Source organism: Zonotrichia leucophrys, chromosome 5, assembly GCF_028769735.1.
Source record: "Zonotrichia leucophrys gambelii isolate GWCS_2022_RI chromosome 5, RI_Zleu_2.0, whole genome shotgun sequence".
Lineage (NCBI taxonomy): Eukaryota > Metazoa > Chordata > Aves > Passeriformes > Passerellidae > Zonotrichia > Zonotrichia leucophrys.
The window spans coordinates 34,551,888-34,575,094 of record NC_088175.1 but is presented as its reverse complement, the minus strand read 5'-3'; the positions used below and the strand labels follow the sequence as shown (position 1 = coordinate 34,575,094).

At 34.3% G+C, this 23,207-nt stretch overlaps 1 protein-coding gene across 4 annotated transcripts in view; it reads right to left on the bottom strand.

Moving 5' to 3' along the window:
• The window catches only part of FUT8 (fucosyltransferase 8), a 97,837-nt gene that overhangs the window by 50,390 nt on the left and 24,240 nt on the right, over window positions 1–23,207 (bottom strand). For 3 of the 4 annotated variants that reach the window (XM_064714476.1, XM_064714475.1, XM_064714478.1), the window contains exon 3: window positions 5,074–5,168. The gene's annotated coding sequence lies outside the window, so the exon portion shown is untranslated. Of the gene's footprint in view, window positions 1–5,073; window positions 5,169–15,546; window positions 15,566–23,207 lie in introns of those variants that run through there. The other variant, XM_064714477.1, reaches the window with a different exon arrangement.

The following is a 23,207-nucleotide window of genomic DNA, read 5'->3' as shown; positions in this document are numbered from 1 at the left end:
TCAATTGAATGAAAAATAACACTGTGAGAAAGGAACTCAAGTTAAAATTTATTATTATAAGTGCATAGCACAGAAAATGTGGTTAGTGTCACAAATTCATTTAGACTCCATGAAGAAGAGACAGAATATTTACCTAAAATAAGGGTCTGCTTCAAGCCTTAATTGGGAAATCAAATTGTGCATACTACACATGTAAGCTGCCGTTGATTGGAAGAATGTGAAAAAGTTTTGTTGCCAAATTAACAGCAAAAATTTGGTTAAAAAAAACATCGCTGCAATGGAACGCACTGAATGACTAAGTTAAAACAACTAAACGAAACACTAAAGAGACTTGATTAAAATTATAACTAAAAGTGACTGAAGTGTAGCACCAATATCTTAATGAGAAATAATGTGCATCTATGTCAAAGTTATTTTGGCTATAGCAAAAATATTTTGCTATAGCAAAAATGATTAATCAAAACAAAATTATTAATAAAAAAAAAAAACAAAAAACCCCCCAAAAATACTATCTTTCTTCATCTTGCTCCCACAAAGCCTTCAAGTTATTTTAAAGCTTTAAAAGGTACTTAAGAAATAAAAAATTTAATAGCTCAATACTACATAATTTCAAATTCTTCTATAGCTTAAATAAGGTTCTTTTTAATGCACTATTCCAAGCAGGCTTTCAATAGTAAATTCAGTGACGCAGTGTGTATTTTCCCCTTGTGCATTTCTGCTTCCTACAGAATTACAGCCCCAGAATAGCATTATGATTTTTCTTGGCAATGTACAGTTGCAAGTTATTTTAGATTAAATTCAAAGCAAACTAAGCAAGTCTACTTTTGGCTCAACCACCTACTGGCCTAGGAAAAAAGTGTACCTTTATGTAAGCTGAAAAGGAGAAAATTACTAAAAAAGTAAAACACACACATCACTTTAGCTAACATATATGGGACTATATTTAAAGCATGTACATCTTCTAAAATTGTGCAATGTACAAAACATGAAATTCATTCCACTCCAAGAGCCATCACAATGACTTACCATTAACTGTGAGACACTCAAAAAGCATGTTACAGCAGACTTACAACTTACACTGAATGCTCAGAACATTGTTAGTTTCTCTTAAAAGTAAACTTAAAAGATATTAAGATTTCATATTTTTAAGATTTCACTAACTAAAGCTACCTTCTAATGAAAGTATTCTACTCTAAGTAATGTTAGCCTGTTGTACTCTCATAAAAATGAAAATTAAAACCAACTTTCTGATTCCAGTTCCTATTTAAGAATAATGTGATGGCACAGCCTCTGACAAAGGATTAGAGCCTAAGGAAATAATCCTTTTAGGATATTAAAATAAAACTAAGGATCAAAGGACAAAAGTAACAAGTAAATCCTTCTGTAGTGTTTGATAAAAATAAGCAAACCTTACAAATATTATTCACGGTGTATGCAATGCATTCTTTATGAAGACTTACATGGTAATTGAATCAAAATTCTGCATGTAACACAGGGCATTGCTGGTGTCTCGTATGAACCAAATACTTGCTTTTCTCTCTTGGACCTGCCTCGTGTGATGTGTCCCAAAACAGGATTTCTCTTTTCATGGCTGCTTTGCTCTGGCAGTCAGCAACCACTTTAAAAGGACATAATACATTCAAACCTTTTTGCATCTCTCTCTCTTCAAAGTTATAAGCTCCTATCTTATATACAGAAATTGTTATTTTTCATCCCTTTTTTGTTATTACACTTTATCCCATTCTACCACTGCAGTATACCACATAAAAAACTCTTGTACATTTTTCTGACCCCATCAGAACCCTCCTCTATTTTGTGACCTATATTTCATTATAAATGATTATATTTTTGTGACATTGTCACTACTGAAAACATCCCAGATGAATAACACATGTAATCAATTGCCCTAACAGGGTCTCTCCTCCAGGTTGATACTCTTCCTTGCAGCACAAGTCCCTGTCGCTTCATCCCTTCAGCTACTTCCTTTTCCTACAAATGATTCTATTTTCATCCACAACTTCTCTCACTCAATATAGAGCTTTCTGTGTGCCAAGAAATGCTGAAAGGGATACATACACATTATCTCCCCAACTGTGTTTCATTGGTAAATGTCATTGGTAAATGGACCCCATTGAAACAATAAGTAAGTAAACCCAAAATAATATAGATCAAAAAAAATTTGATAACAAATCTATGCTGCATTTATCTAATTTCCCATTTATATCTACCTCTACTTTGTTAACCATCATTTCTTTGATTTTTTTTTCCATGCTTTGCACACTACTGTAATCAAGCCAGGACTGGTAATTATTTCTAATTCTAGCATTCATATATATCAATCCCAAGAGACCTTTTCCCATTTAGTTGCAAACATTTTTAGAATCGTGACTGGAAACAATTTGGAAAGCATTTCATTCATCTATAACTTTTTAATTACCTTTATTAACATACAAATTATATCTATTGTTTTCTTCAACCAGAGAACAGAAACCCATTTACAGAGCATGTATTAATGTTTGTGTTCCAAAAGTTCCAAAATTAAGTTCATTTAGTTTCCTAGTCAAGCTCACTGGTTTATTTATATTCTTTCTCCCCATAAAAACTATCCACTTCCTCTTTTTCTGGAACGTAAAGATTCATAGTATTACAAATATATACTTACTATTGTAGACATTTACTTCTTTTTTCTTAACTTCTATTCACATATATCAGAGGCCATAAGCAGACATAATCAGACTCGTATTTACTCACTATTTACTCGTACATTCACAATTCCCTCTTTACTAGTGTTTCTCTCTGTAAAAGTCTAATTTTATACCTGTACACATTGCTCTGAGCCATTTGCATGATATGCTCTTCATATAGTACCTTACATTTGTACATTAATAAATACATCTATGTGTCTGATACAATCTGCAGATTATTCTCAAATTAAATATTTGAGAAGAAAGAGATGGTACTGAGGGAATTCCTTAACTGTGTCAAAGCTCCAGCCCACTCATTTGGTTAGAAAACAAAATCTTAACCAATCAGAACAAGCTTTGGAGAAAGACACAATGTGATTTATCCTTCCTGAAATTTCACTGAAGAGGTTCTGCCATTGAATGTAGAAGCTTGATGATTTTTCAGACTTACAGAGATTATGAAGAAGGTAAATTAACAGGACTTGAGGAATTAAAACCTCAAGTCTAAAAGGAAGATTATCAGCTTGAGATGAGTCATCTGAAGATTCATTTAGAAGCTTTAGCACAATACATATTATAATACAGACAAAATATTCAAAGCATGGGAATGCAGGGGAAGATTCTGGTATTATTTTGGAGCTTACAGTGTGTATTTAATGTAAAATGCTCAGCTGAGTAGCACAGAAACTATTTTCAATTTAACAGGTATTTTATACCTGAAAACAGCTTTGCAAAAATTTGAAATGAAAACACCTTCAGAATGGAAGACAAAGGAATAAATAGAGAAATATTCAGAATGTCCAATTAGTAATCTTGTGACAAATTTATTCTTCTTTTAGGAAGTCAATATTTACTGATGCAACCAAAATAAATCAACAGGATGAGCACATGTAGAATATAAAGTAAGAGATCATCAACAGTTCAAGAATTGATTCATTTGCAAGCAGAGTAGCATCAATAAATTTCCAAAAAAGACACAACAGAGATTACCAAACCAAGGTGGCTATGGCTTTTTTCAAGTTCTTAAGTTGGTGTGTAGCAGAAAAACTGAAGTTGAGAGAATAATGGGTGCAATTTCCCTCACAAGTCTAAGTTCAATCAGAATCATGTAGGAAGGTAATTAAGGAATGTATGCAATTATTTCCTATAAGCATCCTCCTCCTCCATCAGTGATCCCTAACTATCACAAATACCTGAGTTGTTATCAAAAATAATAATCTTTGAAGCCCTGAACAAGTGCTTCAAAGCAAAATAATTTCTGATATTACTTTCTGTTTTATTATATTCCTTTACATTACCTCCTTGCTGTTCAAAGTGGTACAAATTACTTAGGTAATTTCTAGATTTTTATCCTTTGCAAGTCTAAATATCCACCATTAAGAAAAAAACGAATAAAACCAAAACAAAATGAAGATAAAACAAATAAAAACAAAGCCCACAAAACCAAAACCCGCATACTAAGGAAGTTTCACATCAATAAATCAATCAGATGTTAATGGAAATGATTCCTCAAAAAAAAAAAAAGAGTGGTTATAATAAGTACAAATGTTTGATGCAAAATTTTTGAAAAAGCAGAAAGTAGAAAAGATTGATTCAAAATATGTAGACAAATAAATCTGCAGGACAATTTCTAGTTATTCACTTTTCATGACCAAAGAAACAGTTCATTATTAAAAGTTCCCATGATAGTTTATTCTCTACAACATGTCACAATAAATTAAATTCTTTGTCTTTAGCACATCACATAGCACACACTGGTGAAAGTGCAGCAAAAATTGTCAGTGGAGTCTCCATCCTGGGAGGCTGGGCAAAGACCCAAGCAATGAACTCTAATCAACCCTACCTTGATCACTGGTGTTGGGCTAAAAGATCCCCAAAGAAACTTCCTAAAGCCAGCTATGATGTGATTCTGTGACATAAAATAATGTTGGGAGTTTAGCTGGAAAGAGACCGGAAAAGTACAAAGCCGTGGCTAATTCCAAGTCCTGCACCTGCTAGATAGCGTGTCCTTGGGCATAGCTGTAGTAGGATAACAAACAGTGAAAGAGACACGAGAAAACAGAGATGTAACCCCTAAGGAATGAGGAAGAGTTGATGGTATAGTTTGACCAATAGATTGCTTGGCTTACAGAATATTCATAAGCTTATTATTTGCTGTATAAGTGTTTGATGCTTTCTTCAATAAACTGGACCTGCTGGACCTGTGATGAACCAGCTGGTGTCCCGGTCCCCTTCCTACAACAAAATAGCTTTTACAGCTTTTTGGTGTGTAAAAAGTATTATTCTAAAAGGCACAACATGCAAACATACAATGTATTTTATCAGTCACATAAACAGCAGAAAATTCTTAAAAATCCTAACTTTGTGACACATATGAATAACAGCTTACCCTGTCGGTGACAGAAGGAAGGAAACACAACTGCATCATGGAGGTTGGAGGTTAACATGTAAATCCACTATTCCAGCAGTCAGTGAGATTAGTAACTGTTTGAAAGAAAAAAATTAATCCCTTTAATTTCACATTCTGTAAGAACAACTTCCTTTTGATTTACTCTTCATCATAAGAGTGAGAAAGAATCTAATGTTTTCTTATTTAGCTAATCACAGATTATCCACAAAGATCAATCAATCACTCAATCAGAACATTATTAACTACCATTTTTTTCATTATATCTAGATTAAGATACAATGTGATCTAGCAACCAAAGAATTAAATCAAAGAATATTTTAGGCTCTGTATTGATTTTGTGAGTACATTTTTCAAGTCAGTCTCACCAGGCCCCAATTTCCCTTGTCAATATTTGCCAACTTCAAAATTATGTTTGAAGTTGATTCATTAATATTTACAGATACCATCAAATTTGCAGCTGAAAGATGTTATACATGTTGAATGAGAGATATAAATCTGCATAATCAATTAAAGCAGTTCAGCCATTTAGCAGTTTTGTCAAATAATTGTTTACCCCTCTCTAAGCATTACTCCCTGTTCAAAATATTAGGCAAAACTTTGAAATGGAAAAAATAAAATAAAAAAGCCAAGACAATCTTAATTTTAATAAAATTAATAGAAGAATATTAATATATTCTCTCATATATTTTATCATTTATGTATTTTTATCATTTATAAAAATTATGAATATGTTAAGGAAACCTTGGAAAGAACTTGCTTTCAATCAAAATTTTAAAAGTCAACAGAATAATCACTGGAAAAAATCACAGATCTGGAAATTTGGAGAAAACAAAATACAAATGAGTTGAACAGCTCTTTAAAAATATTCCATAGCGAAAGAATACAACTTCCAAAATTTCAAGGAAATTCCTGCTATCTTCCAAACAAATATAAGCTTTCTTCATGCAATTCAAGGCTTAAAGGCACTGAATTAACTGTGAGCAAGTAGAAGCAACAGTACACTCACAATGATAATGTGGGCAGAGAAAACCTTGTAAACATTTTTTTCCCTTTTCTTCTTTCTTCCCTATTCACTGAATTTGCAAAACTTAAAGTGTTAATTATCCTAACTGTTACTCTAATAAAACTGAGCACTTTTTCAATTAAAAAACATTTGGTTTCCTTTGAAGAGCTAATTACACAGAGAACGCCTAAGGTGAACCACATAAAAATTATGGCAAATTCAGGGTCCTATGCCCCTGTAGTTACTAAATTTATTTCTACTTGAAGAAAAAAACCCCAAAGCACACACACACAATAACAAAAACCACAATGGAGTTAAGTACTAATCCTACTTCAGCTACATAGCTTCTGGTCAGAGATAAAAAACAAACTATCAGAACACCAATTTAGGTACTTTTAGTATCAGAGACCAAATATTCCTCAAACTTATGCTACATGAGCACCTAAAGGTTCAATTATCACAACAGCAGTGGCTCACAGGAGTCCAAACCCACAGCACTTGGGGGCTTTTAAGCTAAAGCTATACATAGAACACTGACCTTGAAAGAGTTTATCAGGGGTTAAGAATCTAATCAGAAGTAATTACTTTTCTAAACTAGATAAAAAAATCAACAGTACATCAACAGTAACAAATACAGTTTGAAAATAATAAGCACTCCTTCGTATTAGATACAATATTAAATATAAGTGTTCATAGTTCTTGTAGCATATTACATGTGAAAGCTTCAAAAAAGATACAGTAATTTCTCTTTTTTTTTTTTCAATCAATGTTATTTTGAACAAAAGAGGGAATTGTAGCTTGAAAGAAAAAGAGCAGAGTACTTGACAAATATATACAAGATTTTCTGTCAAAAAGACAAAAACTTACTGGTGATTCTTCTTTTAGAATGATAAAAGAGTCAATTACAGAAACAATGCTCTCCTCCAAGGAAATTACATATATGGATTCATTTTAATAAGCAATGGATAAAACAGTCTTCACTTTTAAAGTCCTTTTTAAGTACTAGGATAATACATTAACCAGAAACACAGGGAAGTGAGAAGTTACCTTTGTTTAATCTGAACTAATGAAATGTCATTGTAAGATAAAAATTACCTTAGAAAATGAACAGGACAATCACATGATAGTAAAGGTTTATTTTCTTTTGTTTACTTACTGTGTCAACTCCATAGAACCCTATTCTAATAAAACCCCAGTTCATGAAAAATAAAAATTCAAACCTCTAACATCAAGCATGATCTTCCTCCACAGTAATAAGTTAATAATCTACTGACAATCCTTGCAGAAGCTTCATTCCAAAAAAAAAAAAAAAAAACAGGAAGAGAATCTTTGGAAGCAATGAAGTAAAAGATCAGACTATGGAAGTTAGAAGGACATAATTTATGTGTTATAAAAAGAAAGAATTTGTGATATTGAAATTTTTTTACACTTGTAAATAAACACATAACAAACTTTGAGAATTAGGAGTTCCACCTAGATAAATTTGGCTCATGAGGTAGGAGAAAGTAGTTCCTAAACAAGTAAGTGCAAAACAGATAAAGGAAACTGCCACTGAAATGATGATTTTAATTAAGTAAAGGATTCCAAATTGCTTATTCCCTTTTAATTAAAGCACCAAAAATGCATTCAAAAATATACAGTAGTTGAATCAAGAAGCTGAACAGAATAAGGCTTTCTGCCCTGCATTAGTCATTTGAGAGTTAACAAACAGAAATGGTGCATCCCTTTCTTAACAGACTTAATAGAATGTTTGCCTCCCGTTTCAGTGCTCATCTGGGACCAAAGTACACTTCTCGGGGAAAGTGCAGTGCCCTATCAGTAGAATAATCTGGATGTCTTGGGAAAGGAATAGGTAATATTTGACTTTCCCATTCTTGTTTCTGCTGCAGCACTCCACTAAACTTTCCTTTCTTTTCCACTTGCTTCCCCATGTCATTCCTTAATGGCTGCAGACATCAGAAGCAAGATCAGAGGTAAGATCTTTTCTCTTTTGGCTGGCATCAAAGCAACATGCAAAAATCTAATAACCAGGAAACTTAACATCAGTCTGTTCACAACTCAGCTGGATGTTTATAAATCAAGATGAAAAACAGGCAGATGAGAGAGCTGCTGAGTTTGTAATAGTTATGCAAAAATGCATGACACTTGGCAGCCATAAGAAAACTGAAGTGATATTTGCAACCAGGAGGTTTTGCAAAATCAAAGCATAGTGAAGGCTATATGGTATTCAGATGCTGGGGAGAAAAAAACACAAAAAACAGTCACAGAACTGAGCTAAAAGACTTTCTTCTTATACATGGCAGGCTTGGGGTCTGGGTGATTTGATAGAAATGCCGGAACACAGTTTTGAGTGGGCCACATCAGGGAAAGAATGCCAAATGGGATCATTAACTAAATAATTAAACTTGCTCTTTTATTACCATTTTCTAGTTCAAATGGAACCATGTTTTATGCAGAACTTTTATTAGAGCAAGACAAATTTTACTGGGGATTGCAAATAGTAATATTGCCATATGATAAAAAAGTATCTGCCTTAACTTTAATTCCACTGCGCCAAAATATACAAATCTTAGCCTGCAAAAATTTCCCTTGGCAGTCCAGTTTCCTTTTACTTGGGATACAGAACTTTACACACAAAAAAGCCCCAAAAAAAGCACCTAACAAGATAATTCAAGCCATTTACTTGTATTAGCATATAGGTTCATGCTGTCTAATTTACACTGGTTTACAGCTTTTGTAGTGCTCCATGCCACCAAAATTTAATTGCTTTCTGCATGTGATCCTCACCATCCCCATAGCTCAAGTGTACCACTGATCTAAGACCTATTCATTTATTTAAAAGTGAAGGAAGTGAAAAACTCAAAGCACTTTGTACAATAGTAAGGCTAAGAATAAAACAGAGCTACGAAGCTGCAAGTCAAAACCTCACATAATGCTGCCAATGTTTTTTCCTCTCAAAATTGGCATGACACATTATTAAAGAAAAATGACAGATGAGTTTAAAATTTGCTGAGTTTAAAACACCTTTGAAAGTATTTGCTTCTTGCTTAGCTCCTTTTATGTCCTTTTAAACTTAATACTTTAAGTTTACACTGTTAATCAGAGTTCCCATTTTTATTTATAACAACTATCCCTAATGCATAAATTTCCTGTCAAACCATGGTGAGTGTTAGCAACTATCAGCTTTAATGAGTGAGCTATTTTCTTTTATATCTAAGATGGGATTGTTGTGTCTCTGTGCCCAGATATATATAACTTTTTCTACAGCAATTAAGCAAGCTTGAAGATTTTTACCAAAAAATACTTTTTTTGTAAGGTAAACATTCTAAAAATAAGATTTTAAATTAATTTTTCATATAAAGTCTGTAATTATTAAAGAAATATTAATACTTTACAGAAACAAAAGACTTAAAAGTTAAATTTGCATATTTTCTCAAAGGTAATTCTAGTGAAATCCCATTCAAGTATTTCAGACTGATAATAACTCACAAAATGCAGGATTTTAAATCACCATTTGAATCAATCTGGAAGTCAAGCACTTGTAGGAAAAACCTAAAATTGCGTTATTCTTACTGTTTCCTACACAGCCACAGTAAAAGGCATTTCCTTCATAGAATAATTGTGCATAAACTCATTATTTGTGAGAAAAGCAGTATTTTCCTTTATTGTAATGGTGAACACATTACAATAAGGATGTGACTATCATGGCCAGCAGCTCCTATGTTTAGCAGCTTTACAGCAGTATCTCACATTAACACAGCAGCATCTCACAATTCCTTAACTTGCAAGTTAGGCTTTTTCCACCTACTCTTTTATAGTAGGTATTATGGCCTTGTTCCTACCTTCAGTGCAGGCTTTTTCTAGCCCTTCAGCTTCCTTCATTCCTGAATAGCTCAGGCCAATTTTAGCAACAATAACAAGAAAAAATCAAGGATGTCCATTATTCCCCATAGCGGAATTTAAAAGAGCTCTCCATGGTTCTGAGCTACCTCCCACCAGAGTCACACACACACACACACACATACACTCTTTTTTACTTGAGTCTGGCTAAGGCTCAAGTAAATACAAATACAGATAATTGGCTTTTGGTTTATAAATCTTTGTATTCTTTTTTAAGCAAGCAACCCTGCTCTAGCAAATTGAGTCTCAGGATGGAATTTCCTAGGAATTTAAAGGAGAGTCCAGATAGCATTTAGAATTCAGTTCCACAAGGAAGGGGAGCATAAAGGATCTACATCTCTAGCCCCTAGTTACTCACAAAATCAAAAAGCAACAAGGAAACAAGAAAATCAATCTGCTCCCCCACTTGAAAATTGCAAATTAAGATTATAACAAATGGCAGCAGTACATTAAAAGGCAGGGGCTACCCCATCATGCTGCATTATACACATTATTATCTACATAGAAGTAGGTAAATGAGGAACCTAAGTGAAACACTGGTTTTTGAAGTTAGTTTTGGTAAAATCAGAATATTCTAGACAGACAAGTAGACTCATACAATCATAAAAGTTTTTAGGTTGGAAAAGACCTCTAAGATCATGCAGTCCAACCATTAACCCAGCATTGCCAAGGCCACCACCAAACCATGTCTTAAAGTGCTGTATCTAAACACAAGTACAACAAACAAATTTTTTAATACTTTGAGCACTCTGGGGTCCCAAGACAAGGGGGCCTCAAGAAAACTTTGACAAAATAAATGGTCCCATAAATAGATGATCCTGACATCCTTCTTATGTGGAGACTAGCAGAGATTCTAAACGACAGAAGGCAGGTTACACAATAAGGTGTAAAATATCACCTGTGTAAGATAACAAGCTGTTTAACACTACTGAATGCTCTGTGGTGAAGTGACTGCTGAGAATAAAGACAGAATTCTATAAGAAAACTAGATGATCTTTTAGAAAATGCTGGGAAGGAGCTGGCGATTTCAAAGTCCACAACCATTAGAATCAGCAGAAAAGAAGACTTTGGAGTACAATTTAAGCTGCTTTGTAAAATATCAATGACCAAGTTTTTGCTTCCTATGACACACATAAACCAAGCAGAGAGGTGGTGATAAAGCCTAATTAGAAGATACTAAACTGACAGCCTACAGAAGTTTTGAGAAGCCAATTCTTACATGCATAAAAACTGTATCAAATATTTTTAAAGCACAGTGGAACTGAAAGACTTGACACAGATGCCATAAGTGCAAATTATGCTTGAGATGATTATTACAGCACATTAAATACAGGACCACAGCAGGAAAAGTTAAATGAAATAAATGCATTTGCAGTTACTAGGAGGAACATAAATTGATGACTACATTGTAATCTTTATTCACAAAGAAGATGACAGAAGAATTCTTGCAGCTAGGAAACTACAATACTCCCCAGAAACAATAGGCACATCAATTAATACCAGATACTGGGAAATAAAGAACATTGTTTTTCTGAGGTATGTCCTGCTTCAGAAGGTGACTAAGTTTTATAAACTAATTTATCATGGAATTAGGGAGACCTGGTTGATGTAAAACATTAGGATTTTAAGAAGGCACTACTAGATTGTGAAAGTCACTACAATTAAAATGTTTTGAGTTTAAAGACTTTGATATGTTAAAGAAAGCAGACTAAGATATTCTTTCTACAAAAATCCACGCATGGATACTACACTGCATCTGGCTTAGAACAATCCAAGTCCTGGAAGCTCAGAAAACAGGGGTCATGGCTGCTTGCTTCAACTTCTACAGATAACCGCTACTGACATTTGAGTAGGACAGGGAGCCTTCACAGACAAAAGCTCAGATCACATCCATTTTAAATAGGACTTTTTCTGCCTGGTTCTTATGTAGGCATGGTCATAGTTGAAAATCAATTCAGTAAGCGAAGGAAAAAAGTGAAGAAAATTGCAACAAAATACAGTAAATAAACAGAACTCAGCCCATTCTAATAGAGCTCTGATACTGTTCTTAAGAGTCTTCAAGATATCTAATATCTTGAACTTGATTTGCTGAAGACCAGACTTAGGGAGAATATTTTACTGACAGAATTTCAAAAGCAATTATTTGGGAGTTGGCTGGAATGGTACAGTGCATGTGTATGCATTTGGAAGTAGGTAGCAAGAGCTGAATTCTGCAGATATACAATAAACTCATACTGCTGGAGTATTTAGGGAAAACTTTTTCAAAACTAAACCTTACCAATGTCAATGTTAATACAGATTAAATATATTAAAGAGAAAATAAATTTTACTTTTAATATTGCTTTCTCTCATACTCTTCTTTTTATGAAAAGCAGCAGCAAAACATAGAAAGAAGACACAATGAGTGACCAGTCATGTGAAAATGGAGAAAGATGATTCAGCACAAGCATTTCTACAAAAAAAAACAATTATGAAAGATACTTGGATGGTAAACTAAAACATGAAACATACCATTTTATCTGTAGTTTATAAAACGATCAGTATTGCAGCTTAGAAGAAACAAACTTATAACATTCTGTCTGTAACTTTGTTCTAATCAGAGAATTTTCCATCCCCCATAACAAATTTATTAAAAAATCCCAATAATAAGTTTTGTAAATGCAGTGATTACTATGTTCTCCTACAAACTAACACAGCATTATTAGGGCAAACACAGTTAAAGGCTCCAAAAAACAGTCTATCAGGAAAAGAAGATTGAAGAAATCTTGTAATTGTATGTGACTTTTCTATCCTAATGAAATCCGTGCATGTGAACATTTTGTGTTCATGTTTAAATTTAGGAACCTCACCTCACTTAAAACACAGGCAGACTGCACTTTTCAGAACTGTGTAATAAACAAGAGTGCTCACAGGGTGCCACGTGCTGCTGCTGGTGTAATTCCTTCTGTATTCAAAGGACTTATTGTTCCTGCTTTGCACCCCTAACTTAGATCCTGATCCTGCAACCAGCACTCACAGAAGCATCCACACACATCCAAAGTATCAGCGGCAATCAATAGAAGAGAATTCTCAGAAACAAAACACAAACCCATACTACCTATGTGATTTCAAACATTTTCATTTTCTGAAAACTAGTCTGAATCCTTGCTAATCTTTTCAGATCCAATCATCAGTTCAAAGGAAAGCTATTCATTTTTCCTTTTTCCATTTACATGCATTTCTGTAAGTGATGTCAAATAAATTAACTATTTGCTAAATACACTCATTGGAAGGGGAAAGCCCACGAATACCAACACTGCATTCTCAGCACAATAGTGCCTCACCCGTTTTCTAACCACATTAAACAGAGGAAAAGAATTAGACTGCCAAAACATCAAAACCCAGGGACTTCATTTAAAATATACGTAATCATGAAGCATTATATTTCAAGTCAGAGTGGGGGAAAAGTACATTTAGATAACAGCAAAACTTGTTTTCAAAGTTCAGGGAACTATAAGTTTTAAATTCTAAAAATTCTTTATGTTTGCTATTCAGATACCCCAGAAGTGTAGTATATAAGGAAACATGAACTGAAAATTGGACAAATAACACTGATAAAGTGGTAACTGATTTTCTCCTTGCATTCCATCCATCACTACACAGTACTATCAACATAACTAGCACTTGGAATTCTTACTGCAGAACAGACTCCTTATGCTCGATTGACCTTTGCAGATATACCAGCCCTCCAGCAGTTTTTGCCTGCTGCATACACATATTCTTTCACAGAGACTGAATCAAACAGTCACCAAAATTCTGACTGCACTTTACAATCTGTAAACAATTATACATTTTAAATCTGTAAAATTCAATCTGTATTTTGCAGATTTAAAATCTGCAATACAACCTGTATTTTACAATTTTCTTTTTCTCAACCTCTATAACTTCCAGACATCGACTTGTTTGCAAAGACATAAGAATCAAAATATCATTACAGAATCTCAGATGGAATTCTAATTCTGTCTCCTCTGCTCACAGTTAATTCAAATTTGATATAAACCTAAATGATCTAGGACCACATACATGTGGCTGTTTTCAGATTTTTCATAAAGGCACCAACTTGAAATATAATATTAATATGGTTCCTCTGAAAATAAATTTTAGGGTCTGTTCAGCCACCTTTTCAGGTGTTGATTAACTCCCCATAAATGACTTCAAGACTGTTAGTAGCTGCCACTACATTTATTTGGAGTAAAACCTTAATCTTTTCCTTGATGAAGTTAAACAGCTTGCATGGCTGAAGGAATGTTCACCTTGAAGTTCTTTCAGAAGAGGTGCAAACATTTTGTGATAACATTTCTCCTTTTTAACTTCAGAACAAAACAAAGTGATAAAATCCTTCAATAAATTACAACACCAAGGTTAAACAAGAATGCTGTGCTTTTTATTTTCACCTAGAGCAGCACCACTAATTACTACTGGCATTGCTATCTTGCCTCTCACTACCGAAGTGTTTACTCACCACAAGTGAATGATAAACCTTCTGCTATGGTCAGTAGAATTCTTTAGCAGTTTAAAATATTTACAGGTCTGGTTGCAAGATATTCTGCTTCACAAAATAACCATCACTTTTCCGAAGCACAGTGGTGACGGACATCAGTTTCCTTATATTGGGAGTTTATAACTGATGCAAGCTTTCTCAAATAAATGAAACTTTAAAAAACAGCTACCAGAATATGACAGTGAGATTAATTTTGCTGTCTACTTACTAAATATATTTCAAATCAATATTAAAGACAACAATATTGAGGGAAAGACAGTCAAGAGTAACCAGACATTTATTAAAAAATTTCACATCCTATTACTGCACTAGCCCAGGATGTGTTTATTAGCCTAAATTAGCTAATTTTCAAATACCAGATATGTAGCAAAATATTCTTGTTTTCTTTTGAAAAACAACAGAGTGGAAAGCATATAATTTATGGCTGTAAATATTTACTCATTATTTCCCAGAAATATATAACATTACAAAAAGGCTCCCTAATGACATATAAAAAGAAGCACTACTTCCTACTTCTATACAACATCACTTATAAACAGTCTAAATATTTATTAATTGATTTCATAAGACTTCCCTAGGAAAAACTCCCTATGCAGCAACTGATGGAAGAGAAATATCATACACTGTGTTTATTTCACTGCGATTTTCACAGCTGGTTCCAGAGATAAATAAATAATTTGGATCCAGAGTTGAGCTTAAAGATCTTTATTCATTTCAGCCACACAAAAGAAGTTAAGCTTTTTTAAAACAGCATGCAATGGAATATGTATTTTAAATATACTAGTATACACCTGGTCTTTTACAGCAATGATGGTAGATGAAAGTCTAAAACTTTCAAAAGGAGATCAAAAATTCAACATTGGTATTTAAAAAAAAACAAACAACCCTGATTTGCTTTAAATGGATCCATTACTAGACATACTGTACCACGTAACACATATCATATCTCTTCATGGAATGCTACATGCACACGTTCATTTAGTAATATTCAGGGTATTTAATTCATTACCTGACCACAGGAAGAGCTCTTCCAATCTCAATATGTACTCACTTCCAGCTTCTTTCACCCCCTATCTATATTAGAGAAGCACACACACACAAAAATAATTAAAATGAAAACATTATGCCAAGATTTGGTCATAAATATAATGTATAATTCCTATATAGGTTCTATCCAGAAAAGCTCAAGAGATTCTGTTTTTCAGAAAATTTATTCTTATGATGAAGTACACATGACCCAGCACAGGCCCTGGAGCAGGATAAGATGAAACCTTGCATTACACTGTTACCATTACAAAAAATAACCATATATTCTGGGGTTTTTTCTATTCCATTATGGGGTTACAAATTCACAAAAAAAACTGTTTCTCTTTTCTCCCCAAAATTTCATTTTTCTAAAAGCAATTGTTGAATAGCCTTGCCAAAAACAGGCAATTTAATTATAGTTTATTGATCAGGTCATCTCTGCATTGGCTCTTCTTCAACATACCATACTTGAACACACATCCAATAACTCTTTTCATGGTTGTGTTTAACAGGAGTTAAACTTAGAGATCTTTTAACTCAAAGACCATCTTTGGAATTCCTGTATAATGAGGTTCCATTAAGTACAGCACGTTCTGGTGTCCAACATAAGCAACAGTTACACGAGGAAGTCAGTTCTGCAGATGCAATTGGAAGCACCTGATCCCAGTACAGAAGTGCAGCCAACTAAGATGAAGGTGTAACCTATGAAGGAGTCACATTTGCAGGGAGCAACATGGGCCATCATTTTGCAGTACTGTTGAGAAAGGTTTCTCACATGCAATACAGACTTTTGGAACAGTTTGGTTAAGGTTTCTTTTTCGGTGTTTGTTTTTTTTATTATTTTTTTCTCTTTTTTTTTCTTGTTAGTTTGATTGTTCGTTGGTTTGGAGCATTTTAATATTTTAAGTGTTGAGCTGACTCTTCTCTCCCGCCCCATCCTCTCAAATTTTCTCTGCTTGACCAAAAAGATAATAGATCAAACACACTGAATGTCAGGATACCAATAAAAAAGCATGAAAATGGATCTATCATTACAATCACACACCACCACAACATTCCTAACTTACAGTTCTGAGCTTTGTAGAAATGAGAATTGTTATTTTAAAATGTTTGAGGAGACTTATCAAGAAAAAAATGGGAGAATGGGAATCAATTCTGACAATAAACAAAAACAACATTATGTTCCCACAAACACTTTTCAACCAGCTCATCCAAATAATTCCAAAACCAATATATTTGATATTAAGAAAAAACCCACAACATTTTATTAATTATCTGGTTATTAGCTTGTTATGAAATAATTTGTCTTCCTTGTTTGCTTAGGAAAAACGCATTTTTATACTTCATTCCTTAATCTTGTCTAATTAAATGACAGGTGGAGAAAGATAAAAACTTGCTCACATAGCAAAAAAGTCTAGAATCCTCCTCACAATTTGACTGCATGGACTGGGCCAGAGGAACAGAGGAAAAAAAAGGTAAAATTCTTCTTGCCTTGAAGAACACTGAACACTCTGAGAAACAGAATTGAGAAATTTAGCAGCTGAAGAAAGATAATCAATTCATAAACACAACAATCTTACTAGATGAAAGAAATACTTGATTACTCATCATAACAGGCCAGGAATTAGACCAAAAAAAGTTACATCCTTAAGCAGAGTACAGAATAAATTACATTTTAGAAAAAGTACTCTAGATGGGAACAAAACAGAAAACAGAAAAAAAAATTTATCATACTATGACTGCTAAAAAGGGCATAGATAAAAAATATTTTTAAAATTATTTTCTGTGTGCATATGGATATATGCTCCTAACATGTCTAAAGAAATGGCAGAGTTTAGAATACTGTTGAAATCCAAGACAGCAATGGAAGTAGTTGGCCATGACTTAATGAGCAACTACGTGGAAAGAGCACATACACGCACAAGAGTACTGAATTGCATCAATGTTCTGATTACTTTCTGCATCAAGCTATCAATTAATTTTTCTGATGCTTCTTTATGAAAGATATTTGAGTCTCAGTGCACAGAGATCTTAAGAAAATCCATATATTTTTAGGAAAGCACACAAAACCTACTCATTCTATTTGGCACACACTAGGAAAAGATCCCACTCCCTCTGCCACCCACTGCATGTCTAGCTGACATGTTTACAACAGTTACAGTTACTCAATTACGAAAAAGTTGATGCAAAGGAATAAATGAAAAGCAGGCAATAAGCAATAGAAGACAAATGGAAAAACCCTCAAGTTCTGCCAAATTTAAGGGATTTGCAGAGTTCAAGACTGAAAGATCAGAACTCCAAAAAGGCATGTGGAAGAAAAAAAGCTGAACAAGAGGTGGAAAGCTTATATTAAAATACCCTCTGAAGCCTTTAGAATGCATGAACTACATTCCACTGATTTTCTGAACAGAGTTCAAGTTATCTGTTTTCTTGACCTTGCTTCAAGCTATGCTCCCTGCTCTAGTGAGACACCAAAACATTAAGCCCACTCTAATATATGCTGCTGTATAATTCTCCCAAACTCGGAGATTATTGGTCACATCCTAAGAACACTCTCTGGAATATTCCTATTGGACTAAAGAGCCAAAACTAACAAACTGCTAGCTGAAAAATCAAGGGATCAGTGAATTATTTTCGATCTAATGACTTTTGACTTCAAGTGTATGCTTTAGAACAGTTTTCAGAAATATACCATTTCAAATAAACAATGTAGCACTGATCTAGAATGAATGTTCAATTTTCAGGTTTTGCAAAATAACTTCCAAAAATATCTGCTTTAATTTTTCCCATCCAATGGAGCTTAGTAGCTCAGATTCATCATACAGATCATTTTAAATCAGAACACATTTTAAGAAACACATGTTAGTTAACAGCAACATTTATTAATTGAAAAACAGAGATTCCAGGTATATGTAAATTAGTTTCCTGGAATATCTGGAACACTAGGATAAAATGTTATAAAATAATAAGAAAACATGTAGATCAGCAAACTGAAAACAACTAGATAAATTGTTTGAATGGAACCAGTGGGACAAAATTAGCGCAAGCATTTTTAATATGAACATTCATTTAAAACAGGAATGGTTAAGCAACAGAAAAATACAAAGATCATAAAATATTTTTTCAGCAAAATAACTTAAGAACCCATTCTAATAGTATTGCTACACTAGAAAAAGTTTTATTCCATTTATTCTTTATTCCAGAAAGTATACTGGAATATACTTTCATACTGCTGCTAAGAGTGGCACATCACAGCAGACATATACTTGTTTTTGTAAATATTCTGGCCCCTGTTCACAAGATCTTGTAACCACAAAAAGGTGCACAATACAGCTGACATTCCAGAGCCTTCTTTGTCGCTGACTATGATTAATGAACTGTTTTACAATGCTCTGTGGGATGCTAATCACAGCATTCAGGAAATTACAAGGACTCACGAGTCCACTTCCCACAACTTCATTAGTGGCTTTTTAGTGTCCCCTTTATGAAATACATGTGGCTCATCATGCCAGTTTTCATCCAGCCACTCTCCAGAAGATATACGAATTCTTCTCAGAGGAGTGTTATGAACATGTAACAATAGCATACATAATTTTTCCATTTTTTTTTACTTCAGCAACTACCAAAACACATTGAAATGAAGATAATCAAGAAGAAAGGATGCATGACACAGATGGTGCACAAAACCAACAAATGCTGCACGTGTTCACTGACCACCTGCGCAGTGCTGAGTGGTGCCTTTGAGTCTGTGAGAAAAGCACAGAGTTGTAAGTTCACTCACTCTTACAGTTACAGGACAATCAGCAATCTCCTTGCACCCTTCAGAGTAGGTTCATGCCAAACACAACTGCACATCATGCTGACGAAACAACCAACGTCATTTGACAATGGCGCAAAATGGAAAGATTGCCCTCCATGAGCCTGCAGTTCCAGATTGCTATCTGCTTGAAGGGAAATAGAAAGTAAATAGCTATTTTCATACATTTAGAGACACTAAAAACATGGCCTTTGCCCAGCTCTGCACCTATAACATGCAGGAAAAAGCACATTTTAACACAAGGGAATTTCTACACTGTGATGAATCAAGAGAAGAGAGATATACAGTAGTTCTGCCTTCCTAAGCCAATGTTAAGTGTAGAGGGGAAAGGAGTACTTTTCCATGGTTAAAAAAAAAAAAAAAGAATACCACTAATATTAATATGGTTGGGAAGGAAGGTGCAAAAAGCAGTCCTTTAAAAAAAAAAAACTTTGTGAAAACATTAGCATATTTCCTGGAAAGGAACATGTTCAGTGGAAGAGTGGCAAAGCCAACATTCGCTCAGAAGGATTCTACCATTAGCTCAACAGGTGAAAAATCTATACACCATTTAGAAAGAAGAAAGGAGTAATACAACTACTGCATAAGAAGATGCAATACAATGCCTGAAAATGCATTTGGCTGACAGAAAAGGAGCTGGTAATGCCTTGAGACAAGGATGGATTTCACAGATTTATATTCCTGTTACTGTGATACATTGTATTTTACATAATATTTGTGACAAAAGTGTTACCAGTAACATGCTGACCTGGGTGAGGTTATATTAACAGCCTGCCCCCAGAGGGGAATATGGCACTGGGAACTGGACTGGGATTGCTCCGTGACAGTCTGTAAGATCTTAGTTTCCTGAGCCACAACGTGAGGTCTCAGCTCCATCTGCAAGCTCAATGGCAATCCTTGCTTTCTTTCCATCTAATGTGGATATTCTGCTATACTGTCTTGCTGCACTCTAACAGATCATGACTACCATCTTTGCTTTGTGATCCAGTGATCACACACTTTCTCCTATTTCTTGCATCAGGACCACACATGTTCTCCAAGAAAAGACACACATTTTTACTAAAACCATCCATGAGGTTCAAATACATTAAAAGCGAAAATGAGAACAAATGATTCCCAGATAAATTGCTCAACTACTTAGTTACCAAATGTCTGTTTTCAGCTCTCACCAATGCCTTTTCATTTAGGCTTAAAGTTCAAATCTTCAAAACTGCTCAAGTAACACTTTAACAGAACAAGCTTCTTAAATCTCTAAAATGATATATACTTTCCCAGAACCTGCATTTTTACAGCTCTCTTCTAAACCTCTTAAGACTATTTCTGACTAATCTTAGGAACCCCAAACTAGCCATTATACACTCACCACAGCCCATTAATATTGCATACAGCAGTTAATATCACCTCCCCTACATCCCCCTTCTACTGCTTGTGTTATTCAAAACCATTGTCTCGAATCCATAAGTGCAATCTACAATATTGGTCTCTAGACCTGAGATCACACATTTGGCTCTATCAAAATACTTTCCAGTTCAACTTGCCAAGCAATTTAACAGTTAGTGATCTCTTTCTATCAAATTTGGACATTTATTAGGAGCAATGTATTCTTCGCAAGAGCTAAAGCCAATGACCAAGAACCTCCTGCCATGTGGCAATGGGGGAGCCTTCCTTAGAGTTTGTAAGTTCCCTCCTTACTGACAGGTTTTTGGATTCATTAACCAATTTTAATACAGTTAACATGAGTTACGACAAATATACTTAGGCAAAACCAATCTGATTAAGGCAGTATCATTAGGATCAGTTTCAAGTGAATCACTCTACAATTAACCTCTGTCTTGATTAGATTTTTTTCCACATACTGGCAAACATCTAATTTTTCTCATTCCCCTTAGACTTGGCTTATTTCAACATTTGTTTAAGAACAAAAGAAGTAACAAAAAAACCCCACCAAGACTGAAGTGCAAAAACAATTAAATGAAGATTTTCTTATGCTAACAGGATCTGCCAATTTCAGATGTGTTTATTAGGCACTATTTAATATAATCCAAACTATAAAGAAGTACTGAATTGTCAGTGTAGTATAATTACATAATTTAAAAAAAGAGCAAAGCCAAAAGAACAGCAGAACATTTCTATACTGTAGGTGTCACCTTGACACTTATCCACATCTTGTTTTTCTCCCCGCAGCAAGTACAATTTCTTTCACTCAGCAGCAAAAAGTGTGCAGGACTATCACCCCCTCTTACCATTTCATCTAAAAATCATAATACTAAATAAAAATTCATAACGCACAGATACCTTTATCCCACATACTCTATCTCTCTGTATTTCATACTATAAACATAATTTTAAAAACCCTGTGATGTACATCCTCATCTGTTTAACAGAAAGAACTTGTGAAGCAGGAAACTTCTTGCCTGGGTAGTTCCTCTGATCTTGTCCTCTTAATGAATTTGTCGTTACAAAAGTTTAGTTTCAAATAACAGACTAATCCTAGACATTTTACAAGGTGCAGACTACCAGTGGTATTTGAAATTTGGCTTTTCAGGCACTGTAAAATAGTACTAATTAGAGCCAAATAATATCCACCAGGTTACCATGTCTAGTTTTTTTCAAATAATCAGTTGGTGTTTTAGATTCGGACTATTTAAGTTTAAACTCAGATGCATTCAAGATAAAATGTTACTTGGTCCATTGAAAGAAGTATTTAAGCTAAAAGAAAATGAAATAAGAAACACTGCAATATGCAAAAAGAGATCCAATGCTCCTTCTCAGCATCCTCTGCAAAAAGCTGTTCTCCCTATGCTTCATTCACAAAAAAGATAGACAATTAACAGGGGAAAAATTTTTGCTCCTTAATCAGCCTCTTATTATTTCAACCTCTCCTCACAGGTCTTGGATGAAACATTATACTTTCAATACTATTTTCTCCTGGATTCTCCAATTCAGCAAGATAATTCTGATTTCTTGCGTGCATTAAGTGCATGGTTCCAAACTGGACACAATGACCTAGCGGACTCCATTTCTACTCTAGGTTGTGCAGAGAGATCTACATCAGTTTTACAGTGCTGAATGACAGCGCTTTCATTTATTCATCCTGGTGTGATGTTACATTCTTAGAACTACTTTTTGTGCACAATACTCTTGATTTAAGGTAGCTCTTAACCCTCAATTTCTTTCTTCAGAACTCTCAGCCATTCCTTATCCTGGACACCCCTGTTTTCTTTTTCTTTAATCTAAAATCAGGATTTTAAATTTGCCCTTAATAGCTTGAATCCCATTTTTCCCTGCTCATTCTAAGTTCTTGCTTCATGTTAAATTCTCCTCCAACCTTCCAACATCTCTGCAGTGTCTCAGCCTGGTATCATTTTTCACTGCAGTAAACATGTGTGTCAATGGGTCCATTAGCATTCTCTTTTCTTGAAAAGGAAAACATAAAAGACTGTTTTTTGTGCCTCTGCATCAGAAATGACATATCTAGAACACACTTTTAATAAAGAATATAGTTCAGACAGACAGAGGAACAGGAGCAATCTTTCAAAGAAGAATCCAAGCTAGATGCCTACCAGGATAGAAGAGCACACTGAAGCCAAATGTTAGAACAAGAAACAGACTTTGCTGATCCTCAGGCAAGAGGGAAAGTAGTAAGTATGATCAGAGATACTCCAGAACCACAGAGGGACAGTTTTAATAAAATGGCAGGGCTAAATCAGCAACATACCCGCCTGAAAAGGTATTTTCCATCAGGAATCATACACTGATCTATTTAGATATGTAGAAACAGAGAATATGTATCTGAGATTTTAGGTGCCCTTACAATAAATAAAACT